A 14,301-nucleotide genomic window follows, 5' to 3' on the forward strand; every position below is an offset into this window, starting at 1 on the left:
GAGAAGAAAGCAACCACACACAGACCTAAAAGGGGGTTGGGGATGTGGCTCAATTGCCTGACATGCATGAAGCCCTGGGTTCGATTTCCAGCACCAAAATAAATAAGTACATTCTAAGCAAAAAGAATAGCAAGTACATATCCCTTACAAAGTATGTGTTTATCTTATTCAAGGGAAAGAAAGAATGTCACCCAATACACAACTATTAGCATGACTGAATTAAGGACACAAACACTACCAAAGGCTGACAAGAATGTAAACAATGGGAATTCTCATTCACTGCTGATAACAATGGCCACTTGGGAAGATAATTTTGCAGTATTTGGCAAAACTGAATATACCCTTACTATATGATCCAACAATTGTGCTCCTTGGTATTTACTCAGAAAACTTGAAAACTTATGTCCACATAAAACCTGCATATGGATACTTATCACAGTTCTATCTATATTGCCAAAACTTGGAGGCAACCCAGTTGACCTTCCACAGGTAAACAGTTAAATTATGGTGCAACCAGACAATGGGATATCATCTGGTGCTAAAAAGAAATGGACTATCAAGCAACAAAAAAGTATGGAGGAATCGTAAATGTATTCTACTAAGTGAAAGAAGCCAATGTGAAAAACTACATAGTATATGATTCCAACTATATGACAGTCGGGAAAAGACAAAACTATAGTAACAATAAAAAGATCTGTGATTACCAGAGTACAGAAGGGATAGAGGGAAGAACATGCAGAGCACAGAGGGCTTTTTACCCAGCAAAACTCTACTTCATGATACTTTAGTGGTAGACATACATCATTTTACATTTGCCCAAATCCACAGAATATACAGCACCAAGAGTGACCCCTACTATAAACTACTGACTGGGGGTGTCAATTTAAGCTCATCAACTGTGACAAATGTACCACTCTAGTGAGAAATATAGATAATGGATAAAGCTATGTATGTGTGAGGACAGGACTATATGGGAAATCTCTGCACCATCTACTCCGTTTTGCTGTGAGCCTAAAATTTAAGTCTACAAGGGCTGTGAGTATTGTTTAATAGTAAAGTGTTTGCCTGGCATGCACAAGGCCCTGGATTCAATGCAAAAAATATATGCATATTAAAAAAAAAATTTAAGTCTACAGAAAAAAAGAAAAGGAAATCGGTTTGACTTCAGAAGAAGGACAAAGAAAGATGAGGTTGGAAAAGGAGGCCAGAAACCAGATCATATACTACTGACATTCTGGACAACACAAATTTTTACTGTTGGAAGTTGTTTTGAACATTGTAGAATGCTCAACACACTCCCTGGCCTCTGTCTGAGAAATGCCAGTAGAAACTCCCCCTCTTCCAACTTGTCACAACCAAAAATGTCTCCTGGCAGTTACAAAAGATCCCTAAAGACAAAACTCCACTGGAAGATTATCACTAATATATAATAAACCTCACACATGACCAAGATGATAGTTTTGTTTCCATGAAAAATTTCTTAAGTTTTAGTATAGTGTGTAGTGAAAAGCTAGTAAATAAGAGAATGTTAAAATCTGATTAACATTATTTTGGCTCCTATGTTGGGAAAATGAGGGGAAGGATGACATCAAGAGTAAAGGAAAGGGGGCTAGGATTGTGGCTCAGCAGTAAAGCACTGGCCTAGCGCATTCAGGGCCTGGGTTCAATCCTTAGCACTACATAAAATAAATAAATAAATAAAGGTATGTGTCCAACTACAACTAAAAAATACATATGTTTAAAAAAAATTTTTAAAACAGTAGAGAAAAGGAAAAGTATTGGTAGATACTGAGAAAAGAAATTAGCTTAGGTTTTAATATGGGTGGGGAGAAGACACGGAATCAGGTCCAGTTTAGATTCTAAATAAAGATGGAGCTGACTAGATCTAACATGAGATGACTAAGAAAAAAAAAAAAATCAAGGATGACTCCAGGGGTTTTGGCCTCCACAAGTGGGCAGATGATGGTGCCACTCACTGAGATTATGAAGGCAGGAGAGAGGTTAAGGACAGTGGAAATCAAAGGAAGAACTTATAGTCCTACTTTCTTCATGCCAAGAGGTGGTGTGAAATAGAAGGAGCCCAGCACTCAAAGGGTACTAGAGACAACAATCTGAACTTCTTCTACATATAAATGATCTCTGCAATCAGAAAAATGGGTGAATTACTTTAGAGCCCAGGGACATGTTTCAAGTGAAGATAAGGAAAGGGGTAGAGATAAGAGGGGTAGAGATAAACTCACAAAAAAGAATATAGAAATAAAAATGCATAGCTAAGGGGTCAGAAGTAGTAATCAGTATGAAATGCTGGTGAGAGATCAATAAGATATAGACACTGAAATAAATGGCCATTAGCTCAGGCAAGATATAGGCCATTACACATTTTGATTAAAACCAATTTCAGAGGCTAAGAAAGTAACTCAGTAATAGAGCACTTGCCTACATGCACAAGGCCCTGGGTTCCCCAACACTACAAAAACATTTTTAAAAAATAAAAACAATTTCAACAGAGTAACAGAACAAGACTTCAAATAGATCTGGCCAAAGAAAGAATCAGTGGTAAGGAAGGAAAGTCAACAAATAGAAACAACTACTGAAAATTTCTGGTGGAAAAAAAAAAAAGGCCACAGCAGCTGTGGGGAGGGGTCTGAGAAAGGAAGACAGCAAGTTCAAAGCCAGCCTCAGCAACTTTGCGGCCCTTAGCAACTTAGCAAGACCCTGTCTCAAAATAAAAAATAAAAAGGGCTAGGAATATGGCTCAGTGGTTTAACACCACTGTGTTCAATCCCTGGTACAATACTAATAACAAATTTTTTAAAGTTTAAAAAAAATTAATTGGGCCATAGTAGAAAGGCTCATAATGTGGAGGATAGGATGATTTAAGACAAGTGATTTATTCAATTAAAGTATTAATATCTTAAAAGACAGAATTTTATTCCTCTCTCACTTAATCACCAACAGAAAATGAGCAAGAGATTATGCAGGAAGCTATTGCATTCATCCATCTCCCTCTAGAGTCCTGCTCTAACCTAGAAGGTAGAGTAATTGGACCCAGTACCATGTTAACATCCTACATTCTCATCACAAAACAGGGAAGGAGGAAGTAGAAAGAAATTAGCTTTCTTTCTAAGGCCACGACCCACGAACCTTACATAGCACTTCCATTCACATCCATTTAGCCAAAATTGAGTCACATAGCCACATGCAGCTTGAACAGAGAGGCTAGGAAATGTAGTCTCTAAACAATGTAGTTTTTATTTATTCCTTCAAATAAAACCTGAGGAAATCTTGGGGCAATAGCATCCAGTGGACAATTAGTTATCACACTACCTGTAACATAAGCTATGTGTGCCTACTATAAGAGATGATCTAATAAACATGGAATAATAATTTAGGAAATAAATAATTGTACGGTTTAAAGCCTTAAAACAGAAAGATGAGATTCAAGGCACAAATTTATTGCCTCAGGGTCACTTTGGTCTCCTGTCACTTCTCACGTGCTTGGCTTTTCAAAAGAAAGGATGCCCCTGAACACATCTGTACTGAATTGAAGTAAGTAGCTTTTTTCTTTCATCTAGTAAACTAAGCAGTTACACAAAATGAGTATGAAAATCTAGCCTTGAGAGTGCACTATCAACAGGTTGATCAGAGCTGTTGCTTCTCTGAGAATGATCAAATTTTAGAGGCAGTCTACAAACTCATCTTATGTATGTTCAAACTCACAAGACCATAAAGCATCTTCTCCAATAGTACATCCCAAATCCTCAAACTGCTGATTAATTTAACTGTCTCCCTATCTACTATTTTGTAATAGTCTATTTCCTAATATAGTTTTATTATCCTAATCAAATGAACACCTCCCAAGGGCAGAGACTCAATGGCACCTTCTTTCATCTCTATTTTCCACCACATTTAGCATGGTACAAAATACACAGATGTACTCAATTGCTACTGATAATAGAGATGTGGAGCTAGATGCAGTGGCACACCACTGTAAACCCAGAAATTTGAAAAGCTGAAGCAGAAGGATCACAAGTTCAAGACCACACTTGGCAACTCAGTGAGGCCCTGTCTCAAAATAAAAAAATAAAAAAGGGCTAGGGATGTAACTCAGTGGTAAAGCTTCTCTGGTTTCAAACCCCAGTACTTAAAAAGAGAAGACAGAGGGCTGGGGTTTTAACTCAGTGGTAGAGCACTTGCTAAGCATGTGTGAGGCACTAACTTCAATCCTCAGCACCTCATAAAAATAAATAAATAAAATAAAGGTATTGTGTCCACTTACAACTAAAAAATATTCTAAAAAAGAGAAGAAAAATTTGGTTTCCCTCATTTTAACTGGGCTCAGGACTGCTGCAGAATGTGAATGACCACTGGATAAAAAGCAATGAGCAAGTCCTGTCAGGTTCTCCTTGGGTAAGAACAGAAAATGGGGCAAATGCAAGATGATGCCCCTACTTAAAAAAAAAAAAAAAATTAGCCAGGCACAGTAGCACACACCTATAATCCCATCAGTTCAGGAGGCTAAGGTAGGAAGATCACAAATTCAAAATACAAAATTAAAGAACGGCTGGGATGTGGCTCAGTAGGAGAGCACCCCTGGGTTTAATCCTCAGTATCACCAAAAAATAAAATAAAATAATCACAGAATTTTTTAGCAAAAAGGCAGAGGTATACATCAATAACACAGCACTTGTTTAGCAAGCCTGAGATTCTGAGTTCGATCCCCAACATCACAGACAAAATGATAATAATGGCATTGAAACATAAAGGGACCTTAGAGACCTCCAATCTGTCCCTCCATTTTATGTATGAGAAAAATGAGTGTCAGAGAGATGAATTACTTAAGTCACAGACTGTTTATAGCACAGCCAAGACAAATACCCAAGTCCTCCAGTACCAGGTTCAAAACTCCTTTTCCTACTAAAAAATGCTTTTTTTTTTTTTGTCTGCCTTTAAGATTCTAGGTAATTACTGAACTTGACATGGTATGTTCTTCAAAATCACTGAAAATACTACTCATCTTAAGAGACCTTTTGACTACTTATCTTTCCAATGAAAAGAGGAACACAAGGGAATAAAACAACAGTGCAGTCAAATGGCCTGCCCACAACTTTGAGGCTAAACTCCAGATAACAAAACCTTTAATGTTTTAGGACAAATGGAGGAAAATCTGAGTATGAGTATGGTGCCTATTGGGACAATTTGAACACACATAACATTTCCAAAGGGCTGAGTCACATATGCATTTCCTTTCAATGTTTCCATCCATGCAAACTCCAATGTTAATGACATGACAATTCAAAGTATAAAATATTCTAAAAGACAGAAAGCCATAAGGAAAGCCATCCATAATTGGATGCCCCTAAAAATCAAAATCTTACATCCACTCTGAATATTCTAGTACATATCCTTCTCATGAGAAATTAAGCCAAACATCCCATTTCTCACTTCCTTTTACCTGTCCCTCTAAGACAATCTCTCTTTTTTTTTTTTTAAAGAGAGAGGGAGAGAGAGAGAGAGAATTTTAATATTTATTTTTTTTTTTTTTTTTAGTTCTCGGCGGACACAACATCTTTGTTGGTATGTGGTGCTGAGGATCGAACCCGGGCCGCTCGCATGCCAGGCGAGCGCGCTACTGCTTGAGCCACATCCCCAGCCCAAGACAACCTCTCTTAAATACCAGGGAAAGTCCCCTTGTCTAAGTATACTGAAAATTTGTAATTATCTATTTTATACAATCTACATTATACCACTGTAGGGAATATCCCTGTTCAACTTTCATCTGCCAGATAGGAAACCTCTGGTTTTGTTTGTTTTTTAACCTCAAAAGAAAATACAATCTCATCTTGACTTGTGTTTTCTTTAGATCTCTCCTTTTTAAAGGGGTTAAATTAGAGCCCTGTATTATTCTAGTGCAGGGCTCTATGGCTACATGGAAGAACCCCTCTGTCTCCAATGCACTATTCTACCAAAGACAGTGTGGGAATTTTACACCCCCTACTACCTTACCAGGATCATCCCACTGCATTTAAGCATCATCTAAGGCCACAAGAACCACATGATTTGTAGGCCTACAAGAGTCACAATGACCCCAATTCTGTTTTGTTTAACTCAGTCAGAACAATGGCCTTTTTTTATTTGCTCACTCTTCCTTTGGGATTAAATAAATCAGCATCTGGGGTCTAGCAGCACACCAAATTTCTCAACTGTAAAGTAATTTAAGCCAAATACTTAAGAAAAAAAAAGGGGAGGGGGACTTAATATCAAAATCTGTAAATAGTAAACTATGTCTACCACTGGGGGAACAATAGCTTTTATTATTTCTTCTAAAAGAGGATGTTCCAGAGGTTAATGTAAATCATAAGGAAGACTGAAGAGTGTATTACACACACCAGGAAGGTTATCTAGACTTAGTTTAATTAAAAGAGGGTTTTCCCACATATCTTTCTCAAAAAAAAGATAAAGCCAGGGGCTAGGGTTGTGGCTCAGTGGTAGAGCACTTGCCTAGCACCTGTGAGACACTAGGTTCAATCCTCAGCATCACATAAAAATAAAGGTATTGTGTCCATCTACAACTAAAAAAAAAAAGTTTTAAATATTAAGGAAAAAAAGCCAGTATTAGAATAAAAGTAGTTTTTAAACTTACCCTGCAAACTTAAGAACATTACCAGGAAATTACCAAGAACCAGGATCTGTGAATAACAGAATTATTAATTATCTGAAATATATAGGTATTTAATAAATATATAGTATTTAATAAATATATCTCATTCTTAATTATCTGAAATATATAGGTATTTAATAAATATATAGTACAACATATAGGAAATTTCTCAAGTTATTCCAATTATTAGTTATTAATTAATGGTTTCAGTAAAGAAGAAAATTTCAGAACAAGTAGCACACTACTCAGCTAAGGACAAAGGTAGAGTATACAATACTTAAGGCATGCTGTTAGACTAGAATTTACAATCATCATGTATCACTTACTGTGTACTTATTAAACTGCCTGATATTTTGTTAAGCCTTGACCCGGTTCATTTCAACCTCACTAAGACCTTCTAAGGTACTACTATTCCTTGATGACAATGAAGGTACTTGAAGCACCAAGATGACAGTTTTTCCAGGACCAAAGTTTATAAACATCACTGCTAGCATTTGAATCCAATTCTCTCTTGTTCCAAAATAAAAATTATACCTTTTCACAGCTCTTAACTTTATACTGCTATGACAGGAAATATTATGTGTACTAATTAAGCAAAACATCTGAAGTCCTATCAGAGTTGACAATTTTTTTCTGTCAAGGGCCAGATAATGAATATTAGGCTTTCCAGTTCATGCTGTCTCTCAAGAGTGCTTGAGTTTGCTGTTGGACACCAAACTAGCCACAGACAACAAAAACAAGTAAGGGTGACTCTGTCCCCATAAAACTTTCTTTAAGGACACTAAAACTGGAGTTTCACATAAGTTGCACATCAAGAAATATTACTCTTTTGAGATTTTTCAACCACTTTAAAATTTTTAAATCATTTCTAGCTCATGAGCCATTCAGGTCTGCATCCTATATTTTGCCAATCCCACTAAATAATGCAGACAAATACAAAACAGTTTTTACCATTCACACATTCTAACTTGTAACTTCCTTGGGTATTATGAACTGGAACTTTTAAGAATCTCAAAAAATCTCAATAAATTTGTCCTGTCCCAATATAACTGAAAATTCCAAAGAGTCTAAAACTGTACATATAGGAATTTTCTCAATAATGAGATAAAAATCACAAAATTTTGGAACTGGAAGAAATTTAATGCATTCTTGTCCTTTATCTACATTTTTAAAATTGCTGTTAAAACATTTAAGACAGTTGTCAAGGACCAAGGATGTAGCTCAGTAGTTCAGTGTTTGCCTAGTAGGCATGAGACCCTGGATTCAATGCCCTGCACTGCAAAAATAAATAAATAAAACAGTTTACCAGGCCAATTTGCCAAGTGAAATAAGTCTATTCAATACTAAGTTTATATGTAATGACAGTAAAATCTTAAACAGATGAAAACAGCTATACAAAGCATTTCCACATTCTTACTATTGTCTGATCCTTCACAATACTATGAGGAAGACAATGCAAGCTTTCTGATTGCTATTTTACAGATAAGGAAAACAAGCTCAAAAATGTCAAAGATGTGCCCAGAGAAGGTGCACTCATCTATGAAGTGACAGAACCCCAAAGGCAGCTCAACTTCAAGTCCTGGCTGTCTCTTGACCACTTCCATGGACATCAGATTATATATTCATGGGTTAGAGACTAAAGTTTCTCAAAGATTCTAGTTTTGGCCTTTAAAAATACAACTATGTTTAGTGCATTTTATTTTTCTTTTGCTACCACAGTCTTATGATGAAAACAGCTACTAGTGCCTGACATTTATTAAACGCATCTATACATCTATAGGCAAAAGTATCTATGTACACTCTGCAGATACTATATCCAGATCAGCTTGGGAAGGGAAAACACTGCTGAATATGTCATCCAAAGAATAAACTAGCAACAACAACAAAAATCTTTGATTGTTGCAGAGAGAGAGAGAGAGAGAGAGAGAGAGAGAGAGAGATGTGTGTGTGTGGAAATGGAGATGAAAGATGAATGTATTGCCATTAAAGTCTCAGCCCAACTGCAGAAAAGTTTTGGTGACTGGAAAATTATGTGGGGTTGGGCAAAGGAAATAAAAGGAACATAACTACTACTGGAATTCAAACCAACATCAAAGGCTCTAATGACAGTTGAGCCTACCTCACTGGTTCTTAGTTTCTCCCTGGAAAACAAAACAGTTATATAAGGAAAGAACATTCTTCAACTACCATTTCCTCTCTGTCCTACTTACATCTTTTCTGCTTAACCCTGTCCCCCACCTCGAGGTGCAGGATCCTAAGTAAACTGGGCTACCACCCTAGGAGTCTGGACAAGTCTCTGTCCAAAGTGCTGCTTTATTCCATGACTGCTAAAGTGATATGTTAGGAGGATAACTGGTTTAAACACAATTCCAACCTCACACCATTACAGATCCTGTTGTATAAAAACATCACCACATGTCCAATATTATGTCCACATGTCCATTCCTGAAAATGGAAATCACATCATAATAATACCTCAACTTCACAAATAACCCTGTGAAAAAGAATACACACCAAGGAGTGCTAGGAAAACTCTGAAGTTGTGTTTTAACAGCAATTATTGTTTCTATTTCCTTCATGCTTAAGTCCAAGGAACAATGGTGGATTCTAAATTGAACTTTAATTCACGCAATAAGAAAAAATGCAAAATTAAACTACAACCATCACTATTCAAAAATATCACAAAAAGATCCAATTACTGAATCAAACTGGCACATCTGGGTATTTTCAAAGCCACTGTACTACAGCATCATTAGCTTTTTCTTCTTTCCACAGAAATATAAATATAGACAACTTTTACAAAAGCAACCAAAGCATCGGTAAAGTTACTCCCATTCAGACTTACTTAAAAGGTCTGAACCTGTGCCAAATAAGACTCTGAAAGAATGGAAAATAAGAGATGCTGGCAACAATGCCACTGCCCAGCTGCTAGTTATCCATGTAACATTATGCAGTGCCCCAAGCATTTTCAGAGCTGATTTTAATTCTGAGTGTAGATCAAAATTATAATTATCCAAATTCTATTTCCTATAAGATAACTATTAAACTGCACCCCAAGCATCCTGCTGTTCTTCACCTCCCCTCCTTCTCTAAGATTCAGCCCCAGAAGGTGAGGTTACACAGGGTCCAGAGGCAGACTAGAGCTAAGAAATCAAGTATGTCTTTCTCTCCCTACCTTGTCCTGTGTGTGGTTTATGAAAATCTTTAACATAAACAGTTACTCTACCTAGTCAACAAAATGAGAAAGGCACCCTGCAGGGGTGGCGGGGAAAATCAAGGGGGGAAAAGGCACTAAGTCATCACTAACGTCCAACATGTAGCGCCAACTTCAGCCAATTAGAAAATAAGAGGACAAACTCCACCGGAGTCCAGGGAGCGGAGACATCACGCTCAGCTGCACACACACACACACACACACACACACACACACACACACACACACACTGGGGGCCGAGACCTGCGCTGTCGACAGTGGACCAGCCTAGAGGAACGCTCACGCGCGAGCTCCTGTGGGAGCACCTGGGTCCCCAAGGCCCCCACTAAGCCATTCCCGAGGAGCGCGGCTGTTGCCTGACTTCAGTCTGGGGCGCAGAGCACTGCAGCAGGCCAGCAATCTATCCCAACGCCTCATTCGCTGAGGCCGTGAGGAAAAGCGGGATGCGAGCGCGGGAGGCTGTGGGCCCGCAGCCCCGGGCGCCCCGGGAGGCCACAAGAGTCCCGGGGAGGAGAAACCAGGAGAAACCCGAGATGGTCCCTCAATAATATTCGATCAGGAGGTTCTACTTTTAAAAGAATTTTTTCTAAAAGAGAAAGAAAGGCCCCCGCAGCCTTCCCCGTGGCGCCAGCCCACGTCACCGGCGCCCCCGGCCCGCCCGCGCCCCCGCCTTACCGAGCCCCGCGGCCCCGCCGTGCCGCGGCGTCGCTGCGCCCCGCTCGCCGCTCCGTGTCTGCCCTCCGCGGGCCGGGGCCGGGCCCGACGCCCTCCGCCCGCCTCCGCCGACGCCGCCGCTCCTAGAGCCTGGCCGCCCAGGGCCGCCGCGGGGGCTCGGCCGGGCTCCCCCTGCGCCAGAGCCGCATCCCGCCTCGCCACCCCGTCAGGCTCGGGGGCGGGGGAGCCGGGCTCCCGGCCGCGGCCTCGAAGTCCCCACCTCCGGCGCGCACCACGCTCGCCCTCCCGCGGCGGATCAGCCCCGGGGGACGCGGGTTCTCGGGCTCCAGAGCCCCTCACCCCGACGCCTTCCGGCCGCCCCCGCCCCGCTGGCCGGCGCGCGCCCCCGCCAGAGCCCGCCGCCCGCCCAGCCTCCGCCTCCTCCGCTCCGCCTCCTCCCGCACCCGCGACGCCCGCAGCAGGGAGAAGAGGCGTGCCTCCGCGACCGCGGGCACGAGCACGCGCGAGGAGGGCGGGCGGAGCGCGCGCGCGGCCGTGAGGCGGGGGCGCGCCAAGGCCTCGCCTGCTGTTGTCCCGGGAGCGCACGTGCGCTGCGGGGGGGCGGCGAAGGGCAAGCAGGAGCCCCTCCTCGGAGTAGGGTAGGAGGGGGTGGCGGAGCGAGCCGAGAACTGGACTGGGGATGAGATGCTGCCCCAGGGGTCGAATGTGGTCTTTTGCCTCGGCCTCTGCATCGTGCTGTCGTACAAAAATTAAAAACCTGCAGCACTAGCAACACCAGGAAAAGGCATCCTCGCAGACTATGGCAGTGGCTCCTCTCCACTCCCAGCTGACCCCAGAATACTGTCGCCGCACCAGGGAGGAAAGGGGGCGTTGCCGCAAGTGGAAGCTCTTTACCTTCACCCTCCCTTGCTCATTTGGGTGCGCAATCAACTCGCGCTGCTTATTATTTAGAATCGGGATGGAGAAATGCCTAAAAGTTCCCTTCAGTTGGTTTCTTCATTCAGAGTTATAGACCAGAAAATTGAAAGTGGCATATCTGATCCAGGGAGAGTAAAGACAAGAAAGGGTGAAAGAGTAGCAAACCTGAAGGTGCATGGCTAGACTGAAAAGAGATTTTGGAAGCAAGTGAAGGAGCTTCCAGGAATCCCCCTGCTTGGGATAACATTGCCCTTGGTTCTTGTTCCTTTTGTTCAGCCTCCAAAGACTGTGCAGCAGTTCCACCTGCAACGACCATCAGTGTGACAGAATGCAGGAAAGACATCTTGATATTCTACTGTTTTCCAATTTTGTTTTTCTTTTATATGTGTATCTTTCAATCCTTATGACTCATTCTGTATCAAAATGTTGGAGGAGAAGAAGAGTGATTAACCTGTATAATTTACTCTTATTCTCAAGCCTATTAATGCCAAATACTGCATCATCTAATGTCACTGCAGCGATTTGGGTCCACTCAGCATTTAGTCATTTCAATGGGAGTTGTTGAAAATAAAACATGGCCTTGACTACAATTAGCAAAGTTTCAAGGGCATACATAAACCAGGATTTCACCACATTCTGGAGACAAATTTGGGAGTGAACATGAACAATAATCCTATTCTGCCAGTTTCAGCATAACTGAAATTTCTTTACAGAACAAGATTCTGCATGTTTCCTAGCACAGAACCAAAGAAACAGAATGAAAAGGTGTGCAGAGACACAAACAGATGGGAAAAATATAAAGAAACCAACTTTCAATGAGTACATCTCAACCCTCTACTGAAAATAGATGCATTTGGGATGCACAGTCTTTGTGATACTTCTTAAGAGATAGCAAAACACCAAGGCAAACAATGAAAACTAGAGAACTTCAAAGTAAAACCATAGTTTAAAATTATTTAAACTATGTTTAAAAATTATCTTTTATCAAATTGCAGCAGCAACATGGGATTCACCCTTGGACCATAGAGTCATCTCTGCCTTAGAGGAACAAGTGTGTATTTGGTAGCTTGCATCACTCCCACGGTTTGGTGAACTTACATGCAAGTATCCTGTGATACTAAGAGGAGGTCTGTGTGGGAAAGAAAGTACATCATCATGGAAAACAAGTTCTGCCAAAGGCTGCAGTATCTTGGCTACTCTCAGTTAAGATCATGATATTGCATTCTTTTTGGAATGCCTTCATTCATATCCTGAAGTTTTACATAAAATCCTGAAATTTAGCTGCAGCTACTGAATGTTAAATGGTTGGGTTTGGGTGGTAGAGGTAATATATAAAAATCTAGAATTTCGGTGTCAACTTTCTATCACTATGAAAAAATACCTGAGATATTTAACTTAGGAGGAAAAAGAGTTATTTTGGCTCATTGTTCCCAAGGTCAGTTGGCTCCATTGCTTTTGGAGGCAAGGTAGAACACCATGGCGGGAAGCATGTGGTGAAGCAAAGCTGATCATCTCATGGAGGTAACAAAAGACAAAGAGGAGAGAGAAGAAGGGGCTGGTGTCTAGACATCTCCTTCAAGGACAGACCCCCATGGCCTAACTTCATTTCACTAGGCCCCACCTCCTAAAGATTCCACCACCTCCCAATAGCACCACAGGCTGGGGAACAAGCCTTCAGCATATAGGACTTTTGGGGACATTTATGATCCAAACCATAATGATGTATACATTGGATGATACATATATTTTGCTTTAGATCCTAAAAACATTGTGGTAAATATCCCCCTGTTTATATTAGATCTAGTTCAGAGAAAGAACAAATGTATTGCACATGTGTTTTCCAAATGCCAGAGGTGTTTAAGCAAGTTCAAGGGTGTTGATACTCCTTAATCTGTTCTGAGCCAGCACTCCCTCTCCTGGAATAGAACTATCCAAATGTCCTATGAATCAGTACTTATTGCTGCTAAACCTGCATATAAACTCAAGGTTGTAATCACTAGGCAACTCTGCAGCCATCTGACCTTGGTGTTTCAGATGTTTGTAATCAATTACCTCTGTCCTAATAACACCTTCAGTGATTAAATACATAAATCACAAAAATTGCAACATCCCCCAAAAAAGAAAACGTCTGTTCAACCATAAAATAATATTAAATAACTGAATTTGCTGTTTATGGTTTGATTCAATATTTACAAGGTGAGGGGGCAGGAAAGAGGGTGGACAGACTCCCCATCTCTCTGAAGGTGTTGGAGGCCTCAGGCTGGCCTCCTTTCTCGGCCTTGGCACTGTCATCTTCCAGGAGGTGACATCTGGACTCACTCCCCGCATCTCAGATCTGTTGCATTGCAGCCCCCTATAGGCACTGAAGCAGCATCATGGTGCAGAAAAGTGGAGCCAGCCAGGAAGGAAGCTACACAAATGACTGCAACACTTACCTAACCTTGAGTTTCAGTGAGTCTGAGACTGAGCAAAGGAGATAGAAGAAGTTTATTTACATCCCCAAACTGAATGCCCAATAGCTGGCTTAAGAAAAATAAGTTGCTGAGAGTGGGCCAGGTTTAATCAAGAATTTTTCCAAAGTGACAATTGACATTGCTTTACTTCCTGCATGCCCCTCTCCCTGCCCCCACCAAGGGGACAGCTTAATATTGCACCCCTATAAAACAGGACAACCAAAAAGGTTTTTGAAGAAAAATACATGTTGTCTCTCTGTAGCATTCTCCTAGCTAATATCAATGTCCAAGGAATAGCCTCTCAACATTGAACCCTTTAAAACAACAACAAAACTACTCTTGGACAGCATTTTAAGGAACATTAGTAGTCCTATTTGCCG

The 14,301-nt window shown here is 40.9% G+C and overlaps 1 protein-coding gene across 6 annotated transcripts in view; it reads right to left on the reverse strand.

Moving 5' to 3' along the window:
- Arhgap32 (Rho GTPase activating protein 32) overlaps positions 1-14,301 on the reverse strand; it is a 297,323-nt gene that overhangs the window by 270,255 nt on the left and 12,767 nt on the right. For 4 of the 6 annotated variants that reach the window (XM_078047322.1, XM_078047323.1, XM_078047320.1 and 1 more), the window contains exon 1: positions 10,551-10,932. The exons of 1 other annotated variant lie outside the window; for it this stretch is intronic. The gene's annotated coding sequence lies outside the window, so the exon portion shown is untranslated. Of the gene's footprint in view, positions 1-10,550; positions 10,934-14,301 lie in introns of those variants that run through there. One more of the 6 variants, XM_078047321.1, reaches the window with a different exon arrangement.

Source organism: Ictidomys tridecemlineatus, chromosome 4 (genome assembly GCF_052094955.1).
Source record: "Ictidomys tridecemlineatus isolate mIctTri1 chromosome 4, mIctTri1.hap1, whole genome shotgun sequence".
Taxonomy (NCBI): Eukaryota; Metazoa; Chordata; class Mammalia; order Rodentia; family Sciuridae; genus Ictidomys; species Ictidomys tridecemlineatus.